Source organism: Salvelinus fontinalis, chromosome 4 (genome assembly GCF_029448725.1).
Source record: "Salvelinus fontinalis isolate EN_2023a chromosome 4, ASM2944872v1, whole genome shotgun sequence".
In the NCBI taxonomy this organism is placed as follows: Eukaryota; Metazoa; Chordata; class Actinopteri; order Salmoniformes; family Salmonidae; genus Salvelinus; species Salvelinus fontinalis.
Window position 1 is genome coordinate 26,514,844 of NC_074668.1, and position 20,282 is coordinate 26,535,125.

A 20,282-nucleotide genomic window follows, 5' to 3' on the forward strand; every position below is an offset into this window, starting at 1 on the left:
TCTGTTAGGGCCATTTGCAAAATGGGGTCGGTCTAGGGTTTCTGGGATAATGGTGTTGATGTGAGCCATGACAAGCCTTTCGAAGCACTTCATGGCTACAGACTTGAGTGCTATGGGTCGGTAGTCATTTAGGCAGGTTACCATAGTGTTCTTGGGCACAGGCACTATGGTGGTCTGCTTGAAACATGTAGGTATTACAGACTCCGTCAGGGAGAGGATGAACACGTCAGTGATGTCACTTTCCAGTTGGTCAGTGCATGCTCAGAGTACACGTCCTGGCAATCCATCTGGCCCTCCGGCCTTGTGAATGTTGACCTGTTCAAAGGTCTTGCTCACATTGGCTACAGAGAGCGTGTTCACACAGTCGTCTGGAACAGATGATGCTCTCTTGCATGTTTTAGTGTTGCTTTCCTCGAAGCGAGCATAGAAGTAATTTGTCTGGTAGACTTGTGTCACTGGACAGCTCGTGGCTGTGCTTCCCTTTGTAGTCTGTAATAGTTTGTAAGCCTTGCCACGTCCGACGAGCATTGTAGCCGGTGTGGTACGATTCAATCTTAGTCTTGTATTGATGCTTTGCCTGTTAGATGGTTTGTCGGAGGGGATAGCGGGATTTCTTATAAGCTTCCGGGTTAGAGTCCCACTCCTTGAAAGTGGCAGCTCTACCCTAGCTCAGTGCAGATGTTTCCTGTAATCCACGGCTTCTGGTTGGGGTATGTACTTACAGTCACAGTGTGGATGACGTCGTCGATGCACTTATTGATGAAGCCAGTGACTGATGTGGTATACTCCTCAATGCCATCAGAAGAATCTTGGAATATATTCCGGTCAGTGCTAGCAAAACTGTCCTGTAGCTTAGCATCTGCTTCATCTGACCACTTTCTTATTGACCGAGTCACTGGAGCTTCCTGCTATAGTTTTTGCTTGTAAGGAATCAGGATGGTCAGATTTGCCCAATGGAGGACGAGGGAGAGTTGTGTACACATCTCTGTGTATGAAGTAAAGGTGGTCTAGAGTTTTTTCCCCTCTGGTTGCACATTTAACATGCTGGTAGAAATTAGGTAAAACGGATTTAAGTTTCCCGGCATTAAAGTCCCCGGCCACTAGGAGCGCCGCCTCTGGATGAGCCTTTCCTATTTGCTTATGGCTCTATGCAGCTCATTGAGTGTGGTCTTAGTGCCAGCATCTGTTTGTGGTGGTAAATAGATAGCTACGAAGAATATAGATGACAACTTTCCTGGTAAATAGTATGGTCTACAGCTTACCATGAGATACTCTACCTCGGGTGAGAAAAACCTTGAGACTTCCTTATATTTCGTGCACCAGCTGTTGTTTACAAATATACATAGACCTCCACCCCTTGTCTTACCAGAGGCGGCTGTTCTATCCTGCCGAAAAAGCTTAAAATCCATCAACTGTATGTTATTCATGTCGTCGTTAAGGCACGACTCGGTGAAACATAAGATAGTACAGTTTTTAATGACCCGTTGGTAGGATATACGTGCTCTTAGTTCGTCTATTTTATTATCCAATTATTGTACGTTGTCTAATAGAACCGATGTTAAAGGCAGATTATCCCCAATCTTCGTCCCCGATATCTGTCTCTTTCTCCTGCGAATGACGAGGATGAGGGCCTTGTCGGGCGTCTGAAGTAAATCCTTCCCGTCCAACGCGTCCAAGAAAAAGTATTCCCCCAGTACGGGGTGAGTAATCGCTGTCCTGTTATCTAGAAGCTATTTTCAGTCATAAGACACAGTGGCAGAAACATTATGTACAAAATAATTTACAAATAATGTGAAAAAACACACACAATACCACAATTGGTTAGGAGATCGTTAAACGGCAGCCATCTCCTCCGGCGCCATTATTACAATCTCCCCCCAGAACTTCACTGAGCATCTGACCCAATTACACAAGATTTTACTTCTAGGTTATTATGCTTCTACCAACGTTGACTGTTACTATATCGAGAAATCCTATAAAGGGTCTTACTATTGTCCTTTTCCTAGATGGTTGGTTAGACCTTCTTTGCAAGATTGTGATTCACCCTTTCACCTCGCTCTACAACTCTCTTCCTCCCCTTCCCATTTCTCTCTTTCTCTGACCTCCCATCTCTCCCTCTCTTTCTCTCTCTCTCTCTGCAACTCTCTTCCTCCCCTTCCCATTTCTCTCTTTCTCTGACCTCCCATCTCTCCCTCTCTTTCGCTCTCTCTCTCTCTCTCTGCAACTCTCTTCCTCCCCTTCCCATTTCTCTCTTTCTCTGACCTCCTACTCTCTCTCTCTGCAACTATATTTCTCTTAATTTCTCCCCCTATGTTAATGTATTTGTCTTTCTTTCTCTCTCTCTCTCTTTCTCTCTATTTCTTGCTCTAAACCTCTCTACCTCCTTCTGTCTCTCTCACCTCCTTCTGTCTCTCTCACGTCCCTCTCTCTCTCCCAGATGTATGTGTGGTTGAGCTTTGGGGAGCAGTGGAGTGCACTAACAGGCCAATGCCTGCTGCTCTGGAGAACAGGCATAATGAAGTGATGTTTCACAGAGAACATCATCCTTCAATTAGGCCGCCACTCTCTGAGCCTGAGTCTGATGCCCTTTCACTACAGACTAAGAGACCAGCCTACTGAGATTACTGAGAGATGAGAGACCAGCCCACTGGGATTACAGAGAAGGGATAGACAGGAGAGACCAGCCCACTGGGATTACAGAGAGGGGAGAGAGCCCAGAGACCAGGACCCTGGGATTAAAGAGAGAGGAGAGAGAGGAAAGACCAGTCCACTGTGAATACATATGGGGAAAAGAGAGGAGAGACCAGTCGACTGGGATTACAGAGAGAGGAGAGACCAGCACATTGGGATTACATAGAGAGGAGAGACCAGCGTTCTGTGGTTACAGAGAGGGGAGAGAGAGGAGAGACCAGCCCACTGGGATTACAGAGAGGGGAGAGAGCCCAGAGACCAGCCCACTGGGAAAACAGAGAGGAAGAGAGAGGAGAGACCAACCCAATGGGATTACAAAGAGACAAGAGACCAGCCACTGGGATTACAGAGAGAGTAGAGACCAGCCACTGGGATTACAGAGAGGGGAACGAAAGGAGAGACCAGCCCACTGGGATTACAGAGAGGGGAACGAGAGGAGAGACCAGCCCACTGGGATTACAGAGAGGGGAACGAGAGGAGAGACCAGCCCACTGGGATTACAAAGAGAGTAGAGACCAGCCACAGGATTACAGAGAGAGTTGAGAGAGGGAGAAAGAGGGAGAGAGAGAAAAAGGGAAAGTGGGAGAGAGGAGTAGAGAGTGGCAGAGAGAGGGAGAGAGGAAGAGGACAGAGGACAGGGAGGAGAGATGGCTAAAGGTCTGTGAAGAAAAAAGGGAGTGATGGAGGTAGAGGGTAGGGAGGAGAGGGATGCAGATCATCTAGAAAAGTGTGACAGAAGAAAAGAAGGATAGAGGGGAATGAAGACATGACAGTGATGTGGGTACACTCCTAACCAGGGGATGACATACCAGACTGATATTTCCCCACTGTTTATATTACTTATTTGAACTTCTCCACACCCCCTTCCTTTGTAAAACACCATTTTGTTCTTGGAGATCATTTCACCTTGTCTGTTCGAGTCGTTACCCAATGAACCGTCAGGGTCCATAAATTCCCAGTCTCCTTCGGGGCTTTTACAGTCGGACTGGATGCCTCTACTTTATGGCCAACTCAGTCAGGGGTCACTGAAAGGTCAGGGACGTCACGCCACACCAGGAAGTAGCAGAACTCAAATAGTCTGTGTCTGTACCTGACCCCCAACACACAGACACACACACAAACAATGTCACGCTCAAAACATTTCACTATACTTGTGCTGGTGACATTAAAACTTGAAACACACACACACACACACACACACACACAATTAAGAAGATATGAGCAAGCAGGCCAGTGACAATGAGAGTCAGTAGCCATTGTGTTTAGACGTGTACACCTGGACAAGATAAATACTACACTATGTGAGAATGCTGTTCATAGACTATAGCTCAGCATTCAACACCATAGTACCCTCCAAATTCATCACTCAGCTCAAAACCCTGAGCCCTGGGTCCTGTGCAACTGGGTCCTGGACTTCTTGACGGCCCGCCCCCAGGTGGTGAAGGTATGCAACAACACCTCCGCAACGCTGATCCTCAACAGGGGGGCCCAACATGGATGTGTGCTCAGCCCCCTCCTGTACTCCATGTTCAACACATGCATTACTGCACTGATGGAGCTAGAAAAACCAGCATTACTGCACTGTTGGAGCTAGAAACACCAGCATTACTGCACTGTTGGAGCTAGAAACACCAGCATTACTGCACTGTTGGAGCTAGAAACACCAGCATTACTGCACTGTTGGAGCTAGAAACACCAGCATTACTACACTGTTGGAGCTAGAAACACCAGCATTACTGCACTGTTGGAGCTAGAAACACCAGCATTACTACACTGTTGGAGCTAGAAACACCAGCATTACTGCACTGTTGGAGTTAGAAACACCACCATTACTGCACTGTTGGAGCTAGAAACACCATCATTACTGCACTGTTGGAGCTAGAAACACCATCATTAATGCACTGTTGGAGACAGAAACACCAACATTACTACACTGTTGGAGCTAGAAACAAAAGCATTACTACACTGTTGGAGCTAGAAACACCAGCATTGCTGCACTGTTGGAGACAGAAACACCAGCATTACTACACTGTTGGAGCTAGAAACACAAGCATTACTTGTCACGCCCTGACCTTAGAGAGCCTTTTTAAGTCTCTTTTTATGTCTCTATCTATGTTTTTGTTTTCTATGATTTTGTATTTCTATCTTTTGGCCGGGTATGGTTCTCAATCAGGGACAGCTGTCTATCGTTGTCTCTGATTGGGAACCATACTTAGGTAGCCCTTTCCCTCCTTCCAGTGTGGGAAGTTAACTTTGTTTGTGCCACATAGCCCTTACGCTTCACGGTTGTTTTGTATTGTTTATTGTTTTTGTCGGCGTCATTTCTAATAAAAAGGGAATATGTACACTCACCACGCTGCGGTTTGGTCCAGTTCATTCGACGGCCGTGACATTACTGCACTGTTGGAGCTAGAAACACCAGCATTACTGCACTGTTGGAGCTAGAAACACCAGCATTACTGCACTGTTGGAGCTAGAAACACCAGCATTACTGCACTGTTGGAGATAGAAATACCAGCATTACTGCACTGTTGGAGATATAAACACCAGCATTACTGCACTGTTGGAGCTAGAAACACCAGCATTACCGCACTTTTGGAGCTAGAAACACCAGCATTACTGCACTGTTGGAGCTAGAAACACCAGCAGTACTGCACTGTTGGAGACAGAAACACCAGCATTACTGCACTGTTGGAGACAGAAACACCAGCATTACTGCACTGTTGGAGACAGAAACACCAGCATTACTGCACTGTTGGAGACAGAAACACCAGCATTACTGCACTGTTGGAGCTAGAAACACCAGCATTACTGCACTGTTGGAGACAGAAACACCAGCATTACTGCACTGTTGGAGCTAGAAACACCAGCATTACCGCACTTTTGGAGCTAGAAACACCAGCATTATTACACTGTTGGAGCTAGAAGCACCAGCATTACTGCACTGTTGGAGACAGAAACACCAGCATTACTGCACTGTTGGAGCTAGAAACACCAGCATTACTGCACTGTTGGAGCTAGAAACACCAGAATTACTTCACTTTTGGAGCTAGAAACACCAGCATTACTGCACTGTTGGAGCTAGAAGCACCAGCATTACTGCACTATTGGAGCTAGAAACACCAGCATAACTGCACTGTTTGAGCTAGAAACACCAGCTTTACTGCACTGTTGGAGACAGAAACACCAGCATTACTACACTGTTGGAGCTAGAAACACCAGCATCACTGCACTGTTGGAGCTAGAAACACCAGCATTACTACACTAATGGAGCTAGAAACACCAGCATTGCTGCACTGTTGGAGCCAGAAACACCAGCATTACTGCACTGTTGGAGCTAGAAACACCAGAATTACTGCACTGTTGGAGCTAGAAACACCAGCATTACTGCACTGTTGGAGATAGAAACACCAGCATTACTGCACTGTTGGAGCTAGAAACACCAGCATTGCTGCACTGTTGGAGACAGAAACACCAGCATTACTGCACTGTTGGAGCTAGAAACACCAGAATTACTGCACTGTTGGAGCTAGAAACACCAGCATTACTGCACTGTTGGAGCTAGAATCACCAGCATTACTACACTGTTGGAGCTAGAAACACCAGCATTACTGCACTGTTGGAGCTAGAAACACCAGCATTACTACACTGTTGGAGCTAGAAACACCAGCATTAATGCACTGTTGGAGACAGAAACACCAACATTACTGCACTGTTGGAGCTAGAATCACCAGCATTACTGCACTGTTGGAGCTAGAAACACCAGCATTACTGCACTGTTGGAGCTAGAATCACCAGCATTACTACACTGTTGGAGCTAGAAACACCAGCATTACTGCACTGTTGGAGCTAGAAACACCAGCATTACTACACTGTTGGAGCTAGAAACACCAGCATTAATGCACTGTTGGAGACAGAAACACCAACATTACTGCACTGTTGGAGCTAGAAACACCAGCATTACTACACTGTTGGAGCTAGAAACACCAGCATTACTACACTGTTGGAGCTAGAAACACCAGCATTACTACACTGTTGGAGCTAGAAACACCAGCATTAATGCACTGTCGGAGACAGAAACACCAACATTACTGCACTGTTGGAGACAGAAACACCAGCATTAATGCACTGTTGGAGACAGAAACACCAACATTAATGCACTGTTGGAGACAGAAACACCAGCATTAATGCACTGTTGGAGCTAGAAACACCAGCATTACTACACTGTTGGAGCTAGAAACACCAGCATTGCTGCACTTTTGGAGCTAGAAACACCAGCATTACTGCACTGTTGGAGCTAGAATCACCAGCATTACTACACTGTTGGAGCTAGAAACACCAGCATTACTGCACTGTTGGAGCTAGAAACACCAGCATTACTACACTGTTGGAGCTAGAAACACCAGCATTAATGCACTGTTGGAGACAGAAACACCAACATTACTGCACTGTTGGAGCTAGAAACACCAGCATTACTGCACTGTTGGAGCTAGAAACACCAGTATTACTACACTGTTGGAGCTAGAAACACGAGCATTACTGCGCTGTTGGAGACAGAAACACCAGCATTACTGCACTGTTGGAGACAGAAACACCAACATTACTGCACTGTTGGAGCTAGAAACACCAGCATTACTACACTGTTGGAGACAGAAACACCAACATTACTGCACTGTTGGAGCTAGAAACACCAGCATTACTGCACTGTTGGAGCTAGAAACACCAGCATTACTGCACTGTTGGAGATAGAAACACCAACATTACTGCACTGTTGGAGCTAGAAACATTACATTACTACACTGTTGGAGCTAGAAACACCAGCATTACTACATTGTTGGAGCTAGAAACACCAGCATTACTACACTGTTGGAGCTAGAAACACCAGCATTAATGCACTGTTGGAGACAGAAACACCAACATTACTGCACTGTTGGAGCTAGAAACACCAGCATTACTGCACTGTTGGAGCTAGAAACACCAGTATTACTACACTGTTGGAGCTAGAAACACCAGCATTACTGCGCTGTTGGAGACAGAAACACCAGCATTACTGAACTGTTGGAGACAGAAACACCAACATTACTGCACTGTTGGAGCTAGAAACACCAGAATTACTGCACTGTTGGAGACAGAAACACCAACATTACTGCACTGTTGGAGCTAGAAACACCAGCATTACTGCGCTGTTGGAGACAGAAAGACCAGCATTACTACGCTGTTGGAGCTAGAACCACCAGCATTACTGCACTGTTGGAGCTAGAAACACCAGCATTACTACACTGTTGGAGATAGAAACACCAACATTACTGCACTGTTGGAGCTAGAAACATTACATTACTACACTGTTGGAGCTAGAAACACCAGCATTACTACATTGTTGGAGCTAGAAACACCAGCATTACTGCACTGTTGGAGCTAGAAACACCAGCATTACTGCACTGTTGGAGATAGAAACACCAGCATTACTGCACTGTTGGAGCTAGAAACACCAGCATTACTGCGATGTTGGAGACAGAAACACCAGTATTACTGCACTGTTGGAGCTAGAAACACCAGCATTACTGCACTGTTGGAGCTAGAAACACTAGCATTACTACACTGTTGGAGCTAGAAACACCAGCATTACTACACTGTTGGAGCTAGAAACACCAGCATTAATGCACTGTTGGAGACAGAAACACCAGCATTAATGCACTGTTGGAGACAGAAACACCAGCATTACTGCGCTGTTGGAGACAGAAACACCAGCATTACTGCACTGTTGGAGACAGAAACACCAACATTACTGCACTGTTGGAGCTAGAAACACCAGCATTACTGCACTGTTGGAGACAGAAACACCAACATTACTGCACTGTTGGAGCTAGAAACACCAGCATTACTGCACTGTTGGAGCTAGAAACACCAGCATTACTGCACTGTTGGAGATAGAAACACCAACATTACTGCACTGTTGGAGCTAGAAACATCAACATTACTACACTGTTGGAGCTAGAAACACCAGCATTACTACATTGTTGGAGCTAGAAACACCAGCATTACTGCACTGTTGGAGCTAGAAACACCAGCATTACTGCACTGTTGGAGATAGAAACACCAGCATTACTGCACTGTTGGAGCTAGAAACACCAGCATTACTGCACTGTTGGAGCTAGAAACACCAGCATTACTACACTGTTGGAGCTAGAAACACCAGCATTACTGCACTGTTGGAGCTAGAAACACCAGCATTACTGCGCTGTTGGAGACAGAAAGACCAGCATTACTACACTGTTGGAGCTAGAACCACCAGCATTACTACACTGTTGGAGCTAGAAACACCAGCATTACTGCACTGTTGGAGCTAGAAACACCAGCATTAATGCACTGTTGGAGCTAGAAACACCAGCATTACTGCACTGTTGGAGCTAGAAACACCAGCATTACTACACTGTTGGAGCTAGAACCACCAGCAGTACTGCGCTGTTGGAGACAGAAAGACCAGCATTACTACACTGTTGGAGCTAGAACCACCAGCATTACTACACTGTTGGAGCTAGAACCACCAGCATTACTACACTGTTGGAGCTAGAAGCACCAGCATTACTGCACTATTGGAGCTAGAAACACCAGCATAACTGCACTGTTTGAGCTAGAAACACCAGCATTACTGCACTGTTGGAGCAAGAAACACCAGCATTACTGCACTGTTGGAGCTAGAAACACCAGCATCACTGCACTGTTGGAGCTAGAAACACCAGCATTACTACACTAATGGAGCTAGAAACACCAGCATTGCTGCACTGTTGGAGCCAGAAACACCAGCATTACTGCACTGTTGGAGCTAGAAACACCAGAATTACTGCACTGTTGGAGCTAGAAACACCAGCATTACTGCACTGTTGGAGATAGAAACACCAGCATTACTGCACTGTTGGAGCTAGAAACACCAGCATTGCTGCACTGTTGGAGACAGAAACACCAGCATTACTGCACTGTTGGAGCTAGAAACACCAGAATTACTGCACTGTTGGAGCTAGAAACACCAGCATTACTGCACTGTTGGAGCTAGAATCACCAGCATTACTACACTGTTGGAGCTAGAAACACCAGCATTACTGCACTGTTGGAGCTAGAAACACCAGCATTACCACACTGTTGGAGCTAGAAACACCAGCATTAATGCACTGTTGGAGACAGAAACACCAACATTACTGCACTGTTGGAGCTAGAATCACCAGCATTACTGCACTGTTGGAGCTAGAAACACCAGCATTACTGCACTGTTGGAGCTAGAATCACCAGCATTCCTACACTGTTGGAGCTAGAAACACCAGCATTACTGCACTTTTGGAGCTAGAAACACCAGCATTACTACACTGTTGGAGCTAGAAACACCAGCATTAATGCACTGTTGGAGACAGAAACACCAACATTACTGCACTGTTGGAGCTAGAAACACCAGCATTACTACACTGTTGGAGCTAGAAACACCAGCATTACTACACTGTTGGAGCTAGAAACACCAGCATTACTACACTGTTGGAGCTAGAAACACCAGCATTAATGCACTGTCGGAGACAGAAACACCAACATTACTGCACTGTTGGAGACAGAAACACCAGCATTAATGCACTGTTGGAGACAGAAACACCAACATTAATGCACTGTTGGAGACAGAAACACCAGCATTAATGCACTGTTGGAGCTAGAAACACCAGCATTACTACACTGTTGGAGCTAGAAACACCAGCATTGCTGCACTTTTGGAGCTAGAAACACCAGCATTACTGCACTGTTGGAGCTAGAATCACCAGCATTACTACACTGTTGGAGCTAGAAACACCAGCATTACTGCACTGTTGGAGCTAGAAACACCAGCATTACTACACTGTTGGAGCTAGAAACACCAGCATTAATGCACTGTTGGAGACAGAAACACCAACATTACTGCACTGTTGGAGCTAGAAACACCAGCATTACTGCACTGTTGGAGCTAGAAACACCAGTATTACTACACTGTTGGAGCTAGAAACACCAGCATTACTGCGCTGTTGGAGACAGAAACACCAGCATTACTGCACTGTTGGAGACAGAAACACCAACATTACTGCACTGTTGGAGCTAGAAACACCAGCATTACTGCACTGTTGGAGACAGAAACACCAGCATTACTACACTGTTGGAGACAGAAACACCAGCATTACTACACTGTTGGAGACAGAAACACCAGCGTTACTGCACTGTTGGAGACAGAAACACCAGCATTGCTGCACTGTTGGAGACAGAAACACCAACATTACTGCACTGTTGGAGCTAGAAACACCAGCATTACTGCACTGTTGGAGCTAGAAACACCAGCATTACTGCACTGTTGGAGATAGAAACACCAACATTACTGCACTGTTGGAGCTAGAAACATCAACATTACTACACTGTTGGAGCTAGAAACACCAGCATTACTACATTGTTGGAGCTAGAAACACCAGCATTACTGCACTGTTGGAGCTAGAAACACCAGCATTACTGCACTGTTGGAGATAGAAACACCAGCATTACTGCACTGTTGGAGACAGAAACACCAGCATTACTGCACTGTTGGAGCTAGAAACACCAGCATTACTGCACTTTTGGAGCTAGAAACACCAGCATTACTGCACTGTTGGAGATAGAAACACCAGCATTACTGCACTGTTGGAGCTAGAAACACCAGCATTACTGCACTGTTGGAGCTAGAAACACCAGCATTACTGCACTGTTGGAGCTAGAAACACCAGCATTACTGCACTGTTGGAGCTAGAAACACCAGCATTACTGCGATGTTGGAGACAGAAACACCAGTATTACTGCACTGTTGGAGCTAGAAACACCAGCATTACTGCACTGTTGGAGCTAGAAACACTAGCATTACTACACTGTTGGAGCTAGAAACACCAGCATTAATGCACTGTTGGAGACAGAAACACCAACATTAATGCACTGTTGGAGACAGAAACACCAGCATTAATGCACTGTTGGAGACAGAAACACCAGCATTACTACACTGTTGGAGCTAGAAACACCAGCATTGCTGCACTTTTGGAGCTAGAAACACCAGCATTACTGCACTGTTGGAGCTAGAATCACCAGCATTACTACACTGTTGGAGCTAGAAACACCAGCATTACTGCACTGTTGGAGCTAGAAACACCAGCATCACTACACTGTTGGAGCTAGAAACACCAGCATTAATGCACTGTTGGAGACAGAAACACCAACATTACTGCACTTTTGGAGCTAGAAACACCAGCATTACTGCACTGTTGGAGCTAGAAACACCAGTATTACTACACTGTTGGAGCTAGAAACACCAGCATTACTGCGCTGTTGGAGACAGAAACACCAGCATTACTGCACTGTTGGAGACAGAAACACCAACATTACTGCACTGTTGGAGCTAGAAACACCAGCATTACTGCACTGTTGGAGACAGAAACACCAACATTACTGCACTGTTGGAGCTAGAAACACCAACATTACTGCACTGTTGGAGCTAGAAACATCAACATTACTACACTGTTGGAGCTAGAAACACCAGCATTACTACATTGTTGGAGCTAGAAACACCAGCATTACTGCACTGTTGGAGCTAGAAACACCAGCATTACTGCACTGTTGGAGATAGAAACACCAGCATTACTGCACTGTTGGAGCTAGAAACACCAGCATTACTGCGCTGTTGGAGACAGAAACACCAGTATTACTGCACTGTTGGAGCTAGAAACACCAGCATTACTGCACTGTTGGAGCTAGAAACACCAGCATTACTACACTGTTGGAGCTAGAAACACCAGCATTACTGCACTGTTGGAGCTAGAAACACCAGCATTACTGCGCTGTTGGAGACAGAAAGACCAGCATTACTGCACTGATGGAGCTAGAACCACCAGCATTACTACACTGTTGGAGCTAGAAACACCAGCATTACTGCACTATTGGAGCTAGAAACACCAGCATTACTGCACTGTTGGAGCTAGAAACACCAGCATTACTGCACTGTTGGAGCTAGAAACACCAGCATTAATGCACTGTTGGAGCTAGAAACACCAGCATTACTGCACTTTTGGAGCAAGAAACACCAGCATTACTGCACTTTTGGAGCTAGAAACACCAGCATTACTGCACTGTTGGAGCTAGAAACACCAGCATTACTGCACTGTTGGAGCAAGAAACACCAGCATTACTGCACTGTTGGAGCTAGAAACACCAACATTACTGCACTGTTGGAGCTAGAAACACCAGCATTACTGCACTGTTGGAGACAGAAACACCAACATTACTGCACTGTTGGAGCTAGAAACACCAGCATTACTGCACTGTTGGAGCTAGAAACACCAGCATTACTGCACTGTTGGAGATAGAAACACCAACATTACTGCACTGTTGGAGCTAGAAACATCAACATTACTACACTGTTGGAGCTAGAAACACCAGCATTACTACATTGTTGGAGCTAGAAACACCAGCATTACTGCACTGTTGGAGCTAGAAACACCAGCATTACTGCACTGTTGGAGATAGAAACACCAGCATTACTGCACTGTTGGAGCTAGAAACACCAGCATTACTGCGCTGTTGGAGACAGAAACACCAGTATTACTGCACTGTTGGAGCTAGAAACACCAGCATTACTGCACTGTTGGAGCTAGAAACACCAGCATTACTACACTGTTGGAGCTAGAAACACCAGCATTACTGCACTGTTGGAGCTAGAAACACCAGCATTACTGCGCTGTTGGAGACAGAAAGACCAGCATTACTACACTGTTGGAGCTAGAACCACCAGCATTACTACACTGTTGGAGCTAGAAACACCAGCATTACTGCACTGTTGGAGCTAGAAACACCAGCATTAATGCACTGTTGGAGCTAGAAACACCAGCATTACTGCACTGTTGGAGCTAGAAACACCAGCATTACTACACTGTTGGAGCTAGAACCACCAGCAGTACTGCGCTGTTGGAGACAGAAAGACCAGCATTACTACACTGTTGGAGCTAGAACCACCAGCATTACTACACTGTTGGAGCTAGAACCACCAGCATTACTACACTGTTGGAGCTAGAAGCACCAGCATTACTGCACTATTGGAGCTAGAAACACCAGCATAACTGCACTGTTTGAGCTAGAAACACCAGCATTACTGCACTGTTGGAGCAAGAAACACCAGCATTACTGCACTGTTGGAGCTAGAAACACCAGCATCACTGCACTGTTGGAGCTAGAAACACCAGCATTACTACACTAATGGAGCTAGAAACACCAGCATTGCTGCACTGTTGGAGCCAGAAACACCAGCATTACTGCACTGTTGGAGCTAGAAACACCAGAATTACTGCACTGTTGGAGCTAGAAACACCAGCATTACTGCACTGTTGGAGATAGAAACACCAGCATTACTGCACTGTTGGAGCTAGAAACACCAGCATTGCTGCACTGTTGGAGACAGAAACACCAGCATTACTGCACTGTTGGAGCTAGAAACACCAGAATTACTGCACTGTTGGAGCTAGAAACACCAGCATTACTGCACTGTTGGAGCTAGAATCACCAGCATTACTACACTGTTGGAGCTAGAAACACCAGCATTACTGCACTGTTGGAGCTAGAAACACCAGCATTACCACACTGTTGGAGCTAGAAACACCAGCATTAATGCACTGTTGGAGACAGAAACACCAACATTACTGCACTGTTGGAGCTAGAATCACCAGCATTACTGCACTGTTGGAGCTAGAAACACCAGCATTACTGCACTGTTGGAGCTAGAATCACCAGCATTACTACACTGTTGGAGCTAGAAACACCAGCATTACTGCACTGTTGGAGCTAGAAACACCAGCATTACTACACTGTTGGAGCTAGAAACACCAGCATTAATGCACTGTTGGAGACAGAAACACCAACATTACTGCACTGTTGGAGCTAGAAACACCAGCATTACTACACTGTTGGAGCTAGAAACACCAGCATTACTACACTGTTGGAGCTAGAAACACCAGCATTACTACACTGTTGGAGCTAGAAACACCAGCATTAATGCACTGTCGGAGACAGAAACACCAACATTACTGCACTGTTGGAGACAGAAACACCAGCATTAATGCACTGTTGGAGACAGAAACACCAACATTAATGCACTGTTGGAGACAGAAACACCAGCATTAATGCACTGTTGGAGCTAGAAACACCAGCATTACTACACTGTTGGAGCTAGAAACACCAGCATTGCTGCACTTTTGGAGCTAGAAACACCAGCATTACTGCACTGTTGGAGCTAGAATCACCAGCATTACTACACTGTTGGAGCTAGAAACACCAGCATTACTGCACTGTTGGAGCTAGAAACACCAGCATTACTACACTGTTGGAGCTAGAAACACCAGCATTAATGCACTGTTGGAGACAGAAACACCAACATTACTGCACTGTTGGAGCTAGAAACACCAGCATTACTGCACTGTTGGAGCTAGAAACACCAGTATTACTACACTGTTGGAGCTAGAAACACCAGCATTACTGCGCTGTTGGAGACAGAAACACCAGCATTACTGCACTGTTGGAGACAGAAACACCAACATTACTGCACTGTTGGAGCTAGAAACACCAGCATTACTGCACTGTTGGAGACAGAAACACCAGCATTACTACACTGTTGGAGACAGAAACACCAGCATTACTACACTGTTGGAGACAGAAACACCAGCGTTACTGCACTGTTGGAGACAGAAACACCAGCATTGCTGCACTGTTGGAGACAGAAACACCAACATTACTGCACTGTTGGAGCTAGAAACACCAGCATTACTGCACTGTTGGAGCTAGAAACACCAGCATTACTGCACTGTTGGAGATAGAAACACCAACATTACTGCACTGTTGGAGCTAGAAACATCAACATTACTACACTGTTGGAGCTAGAAACACCAGCATTACTACATTGTTGGAGCTAGAAACACCAGCATTACTGCACTGTTGGAGCTAGAAACACCAGCATTACTGCACTGTTGGAGATAGAAACACCAGCATTACTGCACTGTTGGAGCTAGAAACACCAGCATTACTGCGATGTTGGAGACAGAAACACCAGTATTACTGCACTGTTGGAGCTAGAAACACCAGCATTACTGCACTGTTGGAGCTAGAAACACTAGCATTACTACACTGTTGGAGCTAGAAACACCAGCATTAATGCACTGTTGGAGACAGAAACACCAACATTAATGCACTGTTGGAGACAGAAACACCAGCATTAATGCACTGTTGGAGACAGAAACACCAGCATTACTACACTGTTGGAGCTAGAAACACCAGCATTGCTGCACTTTTGGAGCTAGAAACACCAGCATTACTGCACTGTTGGAGCTAGAATCACCAGCATTACTACACTGTTGGAGCTAGAAACACCAGCATTACTGCACTGTTGGAGCTAGAAACACCAGCATTACTACACTGTTGGAGCTAGAAACACCAGCATTAATGCACTGTTGGAGACAGAAACACCAACATTACTGCACTTTTGGAGCTAGAAACACCAGCATTACTGCACTGTTGGAGCTAGAAACACCAGTATTACTACACTGTTGGAGCTAGAAACACCAGCATTACTGCGCTGTTGGAGACAGAAACACCAGCATTACTGCACTGTTGGAGACAGAAACACCAACATTACTGCACTGTTGGAGCTAGAAACACCAGCATTACTGCACTGTTGGAGACAGAAACACCAACATTACTGCACTGTTGCAGCTAGAAACACCAACATTACTGCACTGTTGGAGCTAGAAACATCAACATTACTACACTGTTGGAGCTAGAAACACCAGCATTACTACATTGTTGGAGCTAGAAACACCAGCATTACTGCACTGTTGGAGCTAGAAACACCAGCATTACTGCACTGTTGGAGATAGAAACACCAGCATTACTGCACTGTTGGAGCTAGAAACACCAGCATTACTGCGCTGTTGGAGACAGAAACACCAGTATTACTGCACTGTTGGAGCTAGAAACACCAGCATTACTGCACTGTTGGAGCTAGAAACACCAGCATTACTACACTGTTGGAGCTAGAAACACCAGCATTACTGCACTGTTGGAGCTAGAAACACCAGCATTACTGCGCTGTTGGAGACAGAAAGACCAGCATTACTGCACTGATGGAGCTAGAACCACCAGCATTACTACACTGTTGGAGCTAGAAACACCAGCATTACTGCACTATTGGAGCTAGAAACACCAGCATTACTGCACTGTTGGAGCTAGAAACACCAGCATTACTGCACTGTTGGAGCTAGAAACACCAGCATTAATGCACTGTTGGAGCTAGAAACACCAGCATTACTGCACTTTTGGAGCAAGAAACACCAGCATTACTGCACTTTTGGAGCAAGAAACACCAGCATTAATGCACTGTCGGAGACAGAAACACACACATTTTGCTGCGCTTGTGATAACATCTGCAAATCTGTGTACGCGACCAATACATGTCGACATGATCATTTGAGCCAGAGCAGAATGAATATAGCTGGACCTCTCTGAGGTCATCAGGTCAGAGGGGGATAATGGTATTGACTGAACCTTCTGAGGATATACCGCAGTAGAAAACACAGCTCTGTTACTTCAGCAGACACATGTTAATGGTCTCTCACAGAGAGTGTATTCTAAAGAGCTCAGCCTGACATAGTCTTTTCTTTAGCGGGAGATGTGCTTACTGTAGTTACGCTGTACTGCACTGAGGTCAATGGGGAGATGTTGCGGATGAGGAATTAGAAGCAACACAAATATGGAAATCAAGTATTTATGTGGTTGTTATTGTCTTTGTTAGACCAACAGGTTGAGGCAGCTGGAGTTGAGGGAGAGGTCTCTCTACTCTAGAGAATATACAGTATTAATAACTAAGAAAATTTGAATCATTACAACTGAACTACGCTGTAGATTGCTTGAATAGTAAAGTGAAAATTGCCTCATGTTTAATAATGTTATTTGTAACATATTTTCCTATATGAAAAGGAGTTTTTGGCCAGTGGAAAGTGGCCAGTTATAACCCTCGAGTTCCTCTGAGATATAAATTCCAAACGTTACTAACTAAACGGACCCTTTCTACTCAGAAAAAAATGTTTTTGGTGCGCGAGATTTGACCACAATGCATTTTCACATGCTAATACATGTTTCTGAGGCGGCTGGTCCATCTAATAATACTGAAGGTTAGTCTGAGGTGGCTGGTCCATCTAATAATACTGAAGGTTAGTCTGAGGTGGCTGGTCCATCTAATAATACTGAAGGTTAGTCTGAGGTGGCTGGCCCATCTAATAATACTGAAGGTTAGTCTGAGGCGGCTGGTCCATTTAATAATACTGAAGGTTAGTCTGAGGCGGCTGGTCCATCTAATAATACTGGTTAGTCTGAGGTGGCTGGTCCATCTAATAATACTGAAGGTTAGTCTGAGGTGGCTAGACCATATAATTTGACTGTGTGTGGGGATGTCTCAAGTAACAAGGCATTCCGTGAGAGGGGGAAATTAAATGTTTATTCTGGGAAGAGGAATACATTTGAAACTGCTGCATGTTCGAGAGTTGGAGTCTATATGAGAGACAAAATTAAGAGGTACACATTTTGCATTTCCCTATGGGTGTCAGCATTCCTCTTTGACACACTATATTAGACCAAACATAGGACAGAACAACAGCGTGTAGAATCAGACCAAGCATATTGTGGGCCCGTTTCACTGTAGGAGTAGACAGTGAGTTAGAAAGCAGTCAGTCAAAACACTGGCTAGAGACAAAGATAAGGGCCTGTATTCAATCCCAGGGGCGTTGTAGAACGCTTGACATTTAAAGGTTATTTCAGATTGAGCCGAAATCTGCAGAGTTTACCGTTGTCATCTCTACGAATGAAGGAACATTGCCAACCTCTTCACAGGAAGTGAGAACTTGATCTCTGTGGTCTGTTGCATTGCTGCATGCTGCTGGCTCTGTGGAACTGTCCCTGGTGCTGAAGCCAACTCATCCGAGGCCAGTGGAGCTATGTGGAACTGTCCGTGGTACTGAAACCAACTCCTCCAAGGTCGTTGGAGCCAGGAAACTCAATGGAAAGGGAGATGGAAGATATAACAAGTATGCAGGTAGTTACATACTTCCTACCATTGTCAATCATGTCTGCCAAGAAAATATAAACAGCGTGAGCAGGAGAAATAGAGATACATATATAGAGATTTACAGCCAAGACCCTGTGGCTTGAGGCTTGAGACTTGAGGTGAACTTAGGGCAAAGTGCTTGATCCAGGCCAAAAGACAGATGACTGCTATGGGTCTGAGTCATGGATAATCAGTACAGTAGAAAATCCATGTCCTTATCAGACAGTGCAGAGAGAGGGGGGAACAGCTGGGGGGGGGGTAGACTTTCGGGAGAGGTTAGGTGTGTGTGTGTCTGTATGTGTGTGTGTGTGGGGGATGACACACAGAAGATAAGCTGGTAATCGTGGTGCTCAGATGAGTGTCTAACTCTTAACTCTCCCTGCTACATAATTATTGCATCTGAAGAAATACAAAGCTGGGGGAAATTAAATACATGTTCCTATTTTTATCATAGAAGAGGAAACCTTGAGCTGCTAAACTCTGTCAAGGTTAAACAGATTCAAAGGGCTTTTATCATGCATCCTAGAAGTTCTATCTATTATTTATGAAACATTGTTGTTATCGTGAAGTGTGTGTGTGTGTGTGTGTGTGTGTGTGTGTGTGTGTGTGTGTGTGTGTGTGTGTGTGTGTGTGTGTGTGTGTGTGTGTGTGTGTGTGTGTGTGTGTGTGTGTGTGTGTGTGTGTACCCACAGTCCAAGGCCATAGTAGCTTGATAAATCTGTCTCCAGATGTGTGAAGCTTCTCTCTGACAGTGAAGACTGCTGGGTCTCCCCCTACTTCATCCTGGGGAGGCAGCTCTGACAGAAGCTCTGACACAGACAGCCCTCCTGAAAGGGAAGTGGAGACAGCCAGGTCGTAATTAGAATGAATGTGGAATAGGGAAATGAGCCATCACAACTCAGATCGGCTCTTAATTTCAATGTTATGCTTCAGTCGTTGAATTTCATGGGCTATAATGCGTGGAGTAGACATCCATTCAATTCTGCTTGTACTGTCAGAGATGTTTCTTTGCTCTCCAATTTACATGCAGAGAGAGAGAGAGGAGGGAAAGCAAGAGAGGGGGACTGGAGGAGAGGGAAGACGGAAACTAGAAAAAGAGAGCTAGTCAAAACAGAGGAGGCAAAGCATTTCATACAGAGAGATTTTCTTAGTAAAGCCTGCTGGTATAATCTTGGGGGTTGGCTTTGGATCTGCTAGGGGTTCAGTGTTAGCCTGAAAGGGAAGCAGCCAAGTACAAGTCCCCAGTTCATCAGCAGTCCTACAAAAGTATTAGAATGGGGTTAGTCAGCAGTAGGTCCTACATGTTTCTGCTCCCGCTTGTTTCCAGGAGCTCTCTCAGGACGCAGAAGACTTTCTTTCCATACTCTTACTCTGGCTGTTATTTTTGAAGATCTGCTTTTTTCTTAACTGGGGAGTCCCATTGAGATGTATCTTTACT